We start from the raw sequence: 11025 nt of genomic DNA on the forward strand, positions 1-11025 counted from the left end.
TTCTTTATTTTTTACTGTTAGGAGCAATATATTATTGTTTAACACCGTTGCCGCAGCGTTGATTTATTGCTTTCATTTTGACGTTAGGAACGCTACATAAGGGTGGAAGTCCAATACGCAGTATTAGGCTGCCGCATTGCCCTTCCAGACCGCTTCTGTTCGATGTCGTGTACGATGTCAGTGCGCGTTAAAGATACCCAGGAGGTCGAAATTATTTCCGGAGCCCTCCACTACGGCACCTCCTCCTTCCTTTCTTATTTCACTCCCTTCCTTATTCCTTCTCTTACGGCGCGGGTCAGGTGTCCAACGATATATGAGACAGATACTGCGCCATTTCCTTTCCCCAAAAAAACCGATGATTTATTATATTCGATGTCGTGTAGTTCGCAAAGTGCTGAGACCCTATGCCGCTACGAAAATTTTTTTGAAAAAAGGAAACGGTCCCCCTATCCTCTCTTCCTCTCCCCTCACCTCTTTCATTTCATTTCTCAATTCTGTCTGCTGTCCTTTCCGCCGCCCCAGCTCAGGTGCTTAAGTATTGATGGCAGATGCAGGGGCTAGCAAAGATCTTTTCCTTCCTTTTTACTATTATTTTAATAAAAAACCACTACCACCAGAAAGGAAACGGCGAAGTAATCGTTTTTATGGAGGAAAAACGCTTAGGCGCCTGTGTGCTGTGCGATGTCAGTGCACGTTAAAGATCGCCAGGTGGTCGAAATTATTCCGGAGCCCTCCACTACAGCACCTCTTTCTTCCTTTCTTGTTTCACTCCCTCCTTTATCCCTTCCCTTCCCTTACGGCGTGGTTCAGGTGTCCAACGATATATGAGACAGATAATGCGCCATTTCCTTCCCCCCCCCCCAAGAAAAAAGCAATTATTATTAAGTAATCGTCTCACTTCTCGGTGGAACAAACCGCTTTCAATTCAGCGTCCATTCGAAAATAGAAGCGTTGGTACCGCCGTAGCGTTCTACTACAATAAGGTGGTGGTTACAACTTTATTGCCACAAAATGGAAGGAACTAGCTGGGGCTCGTGCGAGCTCAGGGTAGCAGCAAGCCGGGAGCGACCTCTTGAGCTCGCGTGATGAGGGCCAGCTGCGCTGTTTTTTTAAGTGACCAACAGCTTGACCCATTCCTCCACCGAGGAGGCAGGCAAGAGTGTCGTCGGAGCGGGTTTGCTAGCGCATTCCCATAACATATGGTCTTGTGTGGCATGCGTCCCGTCACCACAGTGCTGGCATGTAGGGTCATATTCCCCGTTGGTGATTAAGCATAACCGGTAGGGGCTAAGAATGGCCTTTGTTAGTAGGCGTCTGAGTGCCGCGGCTTGCGGCCTGTCCGGGTCGGAGTGAGGAGCGGGATACGTGCAACTTAGTCCGCGATAAAAGTTTGTAATCTCCGCGTACGGGCGAGGCGCCTTTGCGGGGGCATCCGCTCCCAAGAGGTCTCCCGTCCCCCGGTTGGTGAAACCTACAGTAAGCCACTTTCAACTGTGCGTTTCTTCGAATGTCTCGCAGTTGCTGCGGCACTGTTCAGATTCACTTCTATCTATCATCCCTAGCTTCGAATGCCGCGCTGTTCCCTTTTGGTTTTTCTGGGGATCGCAGGTGTATTGAGTGTTTTCAGCTGTAGATTTGTGGAGGGCTATCCATTGCGCAAACGGTGTTGCTGCCGGCGCAGTGTGGCATAACCGGAAAGTTGCAGACAAGGGAACATCCACGTGTCCTTGAGCGATAAAGTGACACGTGGCCCTGGCAAACGGTGCCTCCGAGATTGTTCCTTCTGAGGCCGCGTAAACGCTATACTCTTCCGAACAGACACTGTGTCGGTTGAGTTAGCATAGGCTGGCAAAGGGAAAGCTTAGACAACACACTCCTCCGTGGCTTGTACGCTCTGCAAGGGAAGGGACGAAAGAGGAAGTGAAAAAGAAAGAAGTGCAAAAGAAGCAGCGTAATAGAAGGCTACGCAGTAATTTCGACCGCTTTTTGTTCTTTACGAGCACGCATGTTGCACAGCACACGGCCGCTATTGCGATACAAAGGGCCTCAGAAGTGTCTGAAATAAATAGAGCTACTCGGTTGAGCACCGTAACAATCCAAGGGCCGCCTATACAATATATACCAACACAGTGCACCCCCAAAACACAAGGTACGGCTGAGGTGGTAGCCCCGCCGCGGTGGCTCAGTGGTTAGGGCGCTCGACTACTGATCAGGAGTTCCCGGGTTCGAACCCGACCGCGGCGGCTGCGTTTTTATGGAGGAAAAACGCTAAGGCGCCCGTGTGCTGTGCGATGTCAGTGAACGTTAAAGATCCCGAGGTGGTCGAAATTATTCCTGAGCCCTCCACTACGCCACCTATTCTTTTCTTCTTTCAGTCTCTCCTTTATTCTTTTCCTTACGGCGCGGTTCAGGTGTCCAACGATATATGAGACAGATACTGCGCCATTTTCCTTCCCCCCCCCCCCAAAAAAAAAACAATTATTATGGCTGTTGGGGAAAGGAAACGGTGCAGTATGTCTCAAATCTCGGCGGAAACCTGAACCGCGCCGTAAGGGAAGATATAAAGGAGGGACTGCGAAAAGAAAGCAAGAAGGAAATCCAGTAGTGGAGGGTTCCGGTTTTATTTTGACAACCAGGGGACCTTTATATATTACAATTGGTTTTTTGGGGAAAGGAAATGGCGCAGTATCTGTGTCGTATATCGTTGGACACCTGAACCGCGCTCTAAGGGACAAGATAAAGGAGGGAGTGAAATAAGAAAGGTAGAAATAGGTGCCGTAGTGGAGGGCTCCGGAATAATTTCGATCACCTGGGGATCTTTAACGTGCACTGACATCGCACAGCACACGGGTGCCTTAGCGTTTTTCTTCCATAAAAACGCAACCGCCGCGGTTGGGTTCGAACCCGTGTACTCCGGATCAGTATCCGAGCGCCATAACCACTGAGCCACCGCGTCGGGTGGACCTTTAACTAGCACTGAAATGTCACAGCACACGGGCATTACCTCGTGTTCGGGAAGGAGGCGCCGCTGGGTCCAACAATGCTGCCTACCGCAGCAACGCCAGCTTCAAGGAAGCGCCACGTGACGTTTTCTTTATTTTTTTATGTTAGGAGCAATAGAATATGGTTTAATACCGATGCCGCAGCGTTGATTGCTTGCTTTAATTTTGACGTTAGGAACACTACATAAGGGTGGAACTCCAATGGCGCAGCATTGGGCTGCCGCAACACCCTTCCAGACCGCTTCTGTTCGAATGTCGTGTAGTTCGCAAAGTGCTGAGACCCTATGTCGCTACGAAAAATTGTTTTTGAAAAAAGGAAACGGTCCCCCTATCCTCCCTTCCTCTCCCCTCACCTCTTTCATTTCATTTCTCAATTCTGCCTGCTATCCTTTATTTCCGCTGCCCCAGCTCAGGTGCTTCAGTATCGATGGCACATGCAGGGGCTAGCAAACATCTTTTCCTTCCTTTTTACTATTATTTTAATAAAAAAACACTACCACCAGAAAGAAAACGGCGTAGTAATCGTTTTTATGGAGGAAAAAGGCTAAGGCGCCCGTGTGCTGTGCGATGTCAGTCCACGTTAAAGATCCCCAGGTGGTCGAAATTATTCCGCAGCCCTCCACTACGGCCCCTCCTTCTTCATTTCTTCTTTCAATCCCTCCCTTGTCCCTTCCCTAACGGCGTGTTTCAGGTGTCCAACGATATATGAGACAGATACTGCGCCATTTCCTTTCCCCAAAAACCAATTATTATTATAAGTAATCGTTTTTATGGAGGAAAAACGCTTAGGCGCCTGTGTGCTGTGCGATATCAGTGCACGTTAAAAATCGCCAGGTGGTCGAAATTATTCCGGAGCCCTCCACTAAGGCACCTCTTTCTTCCTTTCTTCTACAATGACGCCAAAGAAAGAGCGGCGGCTGCTTTGAACTACATGACTTCACTGCTTTCCTTTCCTTTCTTGTTACAGCGAGAGCTCTATCTATGAAGTACCCCGATGCCGACCATTATGCCTGCTCATAGACACGTGATCATCCCCTGCACATGCCTCGCGCTACTTTTGTCGTCTCTGAGTAGGGCCTGCGTTCACCCGTGATCATATGACAACGCTTTGATCTTATTCGCGACAGTGCTCAAACTCTGACTTCATCAAAAGGGGTCTCAAGTGATTCGAGCGCAGGTGGAGAGCTAAATAAAGAGGGAGAGAGAAAAAGAGCCTGGCGGCCTGTTTTGTACATCGTTTTTTACAAAGGTGATAAATCAGCTTCAAAGGTCGTTGTTTGCTTAGTCCACCCCCATCGAAAAATCGCGCATATATGTGTCATATGTGTCTAGCCCATACGTGATTATGGAACATGTGTAATACGTGCCCACATATGCGATACGTGCCTATATGTCATACGTGTCATAGGTGGAAATCTGTTGGGAAAGAGAAACGCTGGGCTGGAATTGAAAAGATGGAAATCATGAACTAGCTGCCATGCAATATAGGAAACTAAAAAATGCCAAAAATGTACTGGGCAAAAAATAAATATATCGTGATGAACGTGACTCGTACCACCACCCTTCACATCCGTATCGCACTACACTAACCACTACTTCACCACGACTTTTTTTCTTTCTTTATTGATGCACTAATCCACGACTGCCACTTTGAACTGTTGTGTTATTTTTGTATGAAAAAACTCACGCTGTCCTCTCCATTACTTTGCAGCCGGTCTGTAAGACGTGAGGAGCAGAGGTTATTTTCCTCTTTTAAAGAATGAAACTAGAGAAGTGGTCTTCCACTGATACTGTAAATCTTGATGTGCACTGCGATAAGCATTGAAACAGGTTTTTCTCACCGGAGAAGTATTTTTTCCTACACCCGGAGTTCTGCTAAAGAAATACCCCTGTTATTCGTTGCGTAGCTCTACAGCGGTTCAACAAAGCAGAGAATGCCTTATCTACCGCCAACTAATCGTGTATTCAACTACATTGAAAACGCCGAACCAGAGACAGCTTGGGTAACCAGTGTTCAGAGCAAGATAGAGGGCACAAACAGAAAAACAAGGAGAATATTGTGTGAAATAGGCCAGGCAAATTTTTTGTCTTTGACATGCTCTGGCTCGGATTTGTTTCCTTTTGGTCGCTACATTTCCGCGCGTTTCACGAAGCACACGTGGCTGTATGCGAGGCACTCATGAACGACAATGTTTCCAGGATGTAGATGTAGTCTGATGTCTGATACCATGCACATCGTAGCTCCTGTCTGCGCGCGAGTGCCGCGTACGTGTGTTCACTCGAGACATACGTGTCCACCCCGGACATTCGCAACGCGTACGAACTGGTATTGAGTTCATATATGTTCATACGAGGCACATAACTTTATAAATATAACTCTATGTTGCCCATATGAATTCATACGAGACACATATGAAAGAAACCACATGGGATTTTTCGATAGGGAAGTGGCCCAATCATTTGCACTTTTCCTTGGTCCGGTACTTGTGCTGCCCTAAGCAATATGGTAGAGGGGGACTGGGGTGTCAGTAAGGAGAGTGTGCCGTCTAAACTCTTGGCTGAGTATTAAATTGATGGCGCCAATCATCTTGTCGGGTATAACTAGTTTGGTCTAAGGGAGATATGGATGGCACGGTACTGTATGTGTTATCTCTTGAAGCTGCAGCTGGGCTAAGAGGGACGCCATAGCGGCGGGATTCAGATTAATTTCGACCACCTGAAGATATTTGGCATGTTCTTACGTCGGACAGCACACCGGAGATCTTTCATTTCGCCTTACTGCGGCTATCGAAATGCGGCCGAGAGGGGATCCCGCAACCTTGAGTACAGCAGCAGAACGCTCCAACCACACCCGCACCTTGACGGGTCAATCGTCGTATAAAGTGACCACTGCTTTAGCATTAGACTTCGATGACGTCACACCGTGCCAGCTGCGCCTCTGATTTCTTTGAGCGCAGCTGCGACACGCCTCTTTATTCATGTGGAATTACAGACCACTAACAGACGGAGAGCCTATGCCAAGCCTGGTCTACAGCTTGCGGACACACATCGTTCTAAACATTAGAGAGTTGTAGCGTAGCGTGATGCGCTTCAGCGGGGCTCCACTGCGTACGCGCTGATTGGTCGTGATTCGGCAGGCGCGCACGCAGCTGACAGACACGTGGCGCCATCTGGCGCCCTCAGGGCGTTCTGCGCACGCGCAGTGGAGCCTGACGGAAGACGATCACGGTAGCTGTTTGCGGATTGCGCTCTCTATTTCCTGCCGGGAATGACCGCGTGGTCTTCAAGCGTCACACAAGCGAGGCCGTCGATCCGTTTGCTGTGTGCGCCGATAAGCGCCGCAGTTATTCTCGGCCGAGCATCTTGAGGAAGGCTGCCACAGTGGAAGGCAGGCACTGCTCCCAGCGCACGCAGTGGCCGTCGCGGCTCCCGTAGAGGCCCGGCTTGCAGAAGCACCCGGTGCGGCAGTCCTCGGTGCAGGCCGGCGGGAGGCTCCGGCGACCGCACTTCAGCTCAGCGCAGGAGCCACTAGCGCAATTCTTGAACACCATGCCCGGTCCACACGGCATGGCACAGTTCATTCACACGTCGCCCACTGCGACAACGCGCATCATACGGAAAGTGAAAGTTGGCATCGAGGAAAGGAAAGGCTCAGTAGCTTTCTTGGCGACCCCCAGCATCTTGTACTATGCACTTAATGGTTTGGCTTATGGGGTTCAAAATCCGAAAGCGACTCATGCTAAGAGGGATGCCGTAGTGAAGGGCTCCGGATAATTTCGACTACCTGTAGTTTTTTAACGCGCACTGACATCGTACAGTACATGGGCCTCTAAAATTTCGCCTCCACCGAAAAATCGACCCCCGCGGCTTTCGGGCCAGCAGTCGAGCGCCATAGCCACTGAACCAGCGCGGCGACCACCATGGAGAATGTATACTTATGCATGCACTCGATGTATATACTGTATATGCGTCTGATGTATATGCACCTGGCCGAGTGCGTTGTTAAAGAACCCCAGGTGGTGGAAATTTATCTAGGGCTCTCCACTGAGTGTGCTTGCTCAAAGTGCTGCATCAACTAGCTGAAACAACCGTTCAGGCTGCGAGTAGCTGCGACACTTCGGCATCAGGATCAACACCGAACCGACGCAGCTCACGCGCACAGTGCTCGACCCTCCATCCCCAGTGTATGGTAACGTCATGAGGAAGCCGCACGTAGGCGCGTGGGAACTCCAGGGCCAGCGTTTCCACAAGGCAGCTACGACGACCCGCTGGAGGGTTCTCAGCCTGAGCCGGTTTGCGCACAAGGACAACTACATCAAGATGCTGATCCGCATCGTCCAGGAACTGGCCATGCGCATCCAGCAGCCGCTTGCGGTCAGCTCGGCCGACCCGCACAGTCGGATAAGTATCGACACGCTGACATTTTAGCGAACATGGCGCGTTTTTCCTTTTGCCTGGCGCATGATCGTATTAGCTCCATAGCGCCAACATACCAGAATTTACCATATTATATATAACTTTCATATCCAATTATTTCAGTTCGAATAACCGCCAAGCCGGATAATGGAACGGCAGCCAGGATTTGGCTCGTGAAAGTTCCAACTTGCAGCAACTAGCAGCGTTTTAGTGCGAACCTCAGCAGCACCACCAATCGGCCCAAATATTGGAAATATATTGGCAAATTTTTATCACCAGAGTGAAACGAGTCATTCCCAAAATTGGCCCGTTTGCCTTCGCTGCTTGGGAAGTGACTAGTTCACGGTGTCTAATCGGCTGACCGAGTTTGCGCGGAGATTGACTTTGAGTGTCAACCTTGGCGCATGAAGAAATAAGATATAAGTATTAACGGAACTGGGCGTTGAACCGGCGGCGGGCGAACAATCAGCTTCGCTGGCCACTGCACGAGAGCACTGTGCTATCGCCACAACCGATCACGCCTTGTGTCAAAAAGCCACACACACTCGTGCTGTCCATTGCACATTGTCGTGTATATCAACTTCCATCTGCTGCACGATCAGATCAGATCAGCTTAACCTCGATCAGAGCTTAACCTGAGTCCAATATCCCAGCAAAGTGAAACCATGAGCCAACTAGGAAAAACACATGCTTTCGGGCGTCTACTCGGTTTAACTACGTTTTAAAACCCTATGACATTTTTAGCATGTGTTGTAGTAGAACAGACTGGCTTCGGCCAACGCTCGCCAATGCAACCGCCAGTGACTGCAAAAAAGGAAACCTCATGCAACGGCCACCTTTTTTTGGCCAATATTTTTTATTGCAACTTAGTTCCAGGGCACACAAACAGCAATGTTTGACACCCGCACTCTTCGAACAGCCCATGAAACAACAAAAACAAGAAAATCCTTCTCCTTGCGAGCCTGCAAGAAAACAAAAGTTAGAATTAGTGGCGGCTTGACAGACTTATGCCTACATGAAAATTGTTCCGGCGAATTTCAATCAAAGGCAGTCGGAGCGTCTAACAACGAAGACCACCGGTTCGTAATTGCTTATAACAGGCTCGCGGACCTACAACTCAAAATAAACTGATCATGTATTTCTTTCAAGAAAATAAAACCCTTATTTCATTGTTTCCGATTGTTTGCATTCGCTTTCGATCGCAAAGAAATAAAACGCATTAAAAAAATTGCTGTAGGGCATTCGTGAAGCGGCGCCCTTTAACATCCATCCCATGCATACCGCTTCACCTGCGCGTTGAACACACGACACTGCGACGCCAAGAGGGACGAGAGAAGATGTCCACTTCGTGTCACGTATATCTTGTCCTCTACGTGTTGCGCACATGTCCAACATTCTTGGACCAAAAAAATGAAATTTGGGAAACTGTAAGATTCTGGTATTGAAATATTCAAGGCCAATTCTTCCGATATCTGGAAGAACCTTCCTTTTATACTGTTCCCATCGCTCGCATCGAGCAGTTAAGACTGTAATAGAAAATCAATGAGGAACGCTTTGGACTGTAGCAAAAACGTTAATAGCAAAAAATGCAAGCCTGCAGGCGGGAGGTTGCGGATATATTGATCATTGTAGTAGAATCTTACAATATATGAGGAACACTGCGCTCATAATACCCTCCCTATACCCTATGTAACACCCTCCCTGCAAATGCCGTTAAACGCTTTCCCGTTGGAAGAGGCTTTCTCCAGAACTGTTTGGTATGACGTCAGTGGTACGCCCCCAGGCTCACCGTAACCGGAATGCAGGGGCAGCGGAGAACCTCCTCCATTACACGAAGTACATGGAGGCCTGCAGTTCCTGCAGCACCTTGACGGCCTCCACGTATTGGGCAGTGGTCAACACGGCGTCCCCGCCGCCCTCAGACGACTGGCTGACCGCGCCGGACGTCTCCAGCTTGCTGGCGATGTGGTGTTTTGCGCGGAAGGCGGCCAGGTGCGCGTAGTACACAGGGGCCGGGATGCTCACGCTCCTTGCACACCGGGAGTATGTGTGGCACAGGTAGAAGCTGAGCTTCTGCAGGTCGTCCGCGCTGAACTTGGAGTCATCCCACACGATATAGTAGTGGGCCGGCCGGCTGGTGCCCTGCGGGTGAGCCGAGAAGTACATTTATACACTTGCGAGAATTCCGAGTGCCGTGTCGGGTTGAGTCGCGTCGTATCGTGGTGTGTGGTGGTGCGGTGTGGTCTTGCTTGTGGTACGATGTGATGTGGCGTGGTGTGTGCGGTTTAAATACGCTTATTTTACTAGCACACATTACGTGGGAAGGAGAGTGTTTAAACGCAATATACAAAAACCGGCAGTGCCTATGAGCACAGCACGCGCTCGCCCTGCTTCTAATGCTGCATGCACAACATGTTTCTGGCTTTATTTGGCCTTAAATGCCCTCGAGCCAATAAATACCGTGAATAACTATTATTTCCTGGTTGGCTGTCATCAGTGCATTGGTCGGTCATCGTCATCTATGTCGCTGTCCCGACTTCGGGACAGCTTAAAAAACGAGGCATACAAGCCGACTCGACTATTTAAAAAAAATCAATTTTTTGGCCGTTTTTTGAGACTTCAAAGCCGCGTCCCGTTTTAACGTACGAGCAACCAGGCCCAGCCGAACATCAAGCGCTTCTCTTTTCACCTAACCTTATGCATTCATTGTTTCAGTAGACGCCACTCCCAAAATAAACGCTAATGACCACATCCACGTGAGAGCATCATTCCGCGCTGGCCCTAGAGGTCCCCCTTGCGCAACTTCCGATACCGCTTCCTGAAGGACGAACGATGACGTCACAGTCACTCACTGCGCTCCTGGTGGCCTCAACGTGACGTGGAAAGCTTCCGTCACGGTCTTCCGTGCAGGCGATCTCGGAGGCCATGCTTCCGTTTTCTCAAGATGCGGAAGGCCTCTACCGCAGGCGCTCCTGGTATTTGTAGCGCACTAACAACGCGACGCGACTGTGGCGACGCCGGCGCCCGGACTATTTCCTCCGTAAATTCATAAACGACAACACCGCAGACCATTTGTTCCCGCTCACAATAGCCACAAGAGCGGAGAAGCGGTCGCCCACCTGGATGCCGAAGTGGCTGCAGAGGAAGAAGTCGAAGTCCAGCGGGTGCGTGACCACCGAGTCTACGGTCGTGCCTGGTGGGACGTTGCGACACTTGCCCACGCCGTCGCGGTCGTTGGCGGGCATGAACCTCGTGTGATGCCGCTTCTGGACCACGATGAACGTCAGTGGTGGCTCGTAGGTCTCGGTGGGACACATTTCCGCACACGCCAGCCGGATGGCGCTCACCTGAGAGATTCGAGAGCGGAAACAAAGAAAAACTTGGTCAGGGATTAAAGGCCATTCGACGAATCACGATACATACTTGGTACAGAATGCAAACAAAACACTTTGGGCCTTCACGAACTATGCTGTCCTATCTTACACAATTGCAGTTTGAGAAAAACTGTACGGCGAAGAACAGCGTTTTTTTTAGGAATGCGGTTATCGGTAGCACTCTGGTTAAAGGAGCAGTTTCAGCTACCGTTCAGTTCAACGGAAGTGCAGCT

The sequence above is a fragment of the Amblyomma americanum genome, chromosome 8 (genome assembly GCF_052857255.1).
Source record: "Amblyomma americanum isolate KBUSLIRL-KWMA chromosome 8, ASM5285725v1, whole genome shotgun sequence".
Lineage (NCBI taxonomy): Eukaryota > Metazoa > Arthropoda > Arachnida > Ixodida > Ixodidae > Amblyomma > Amblyomma americanum.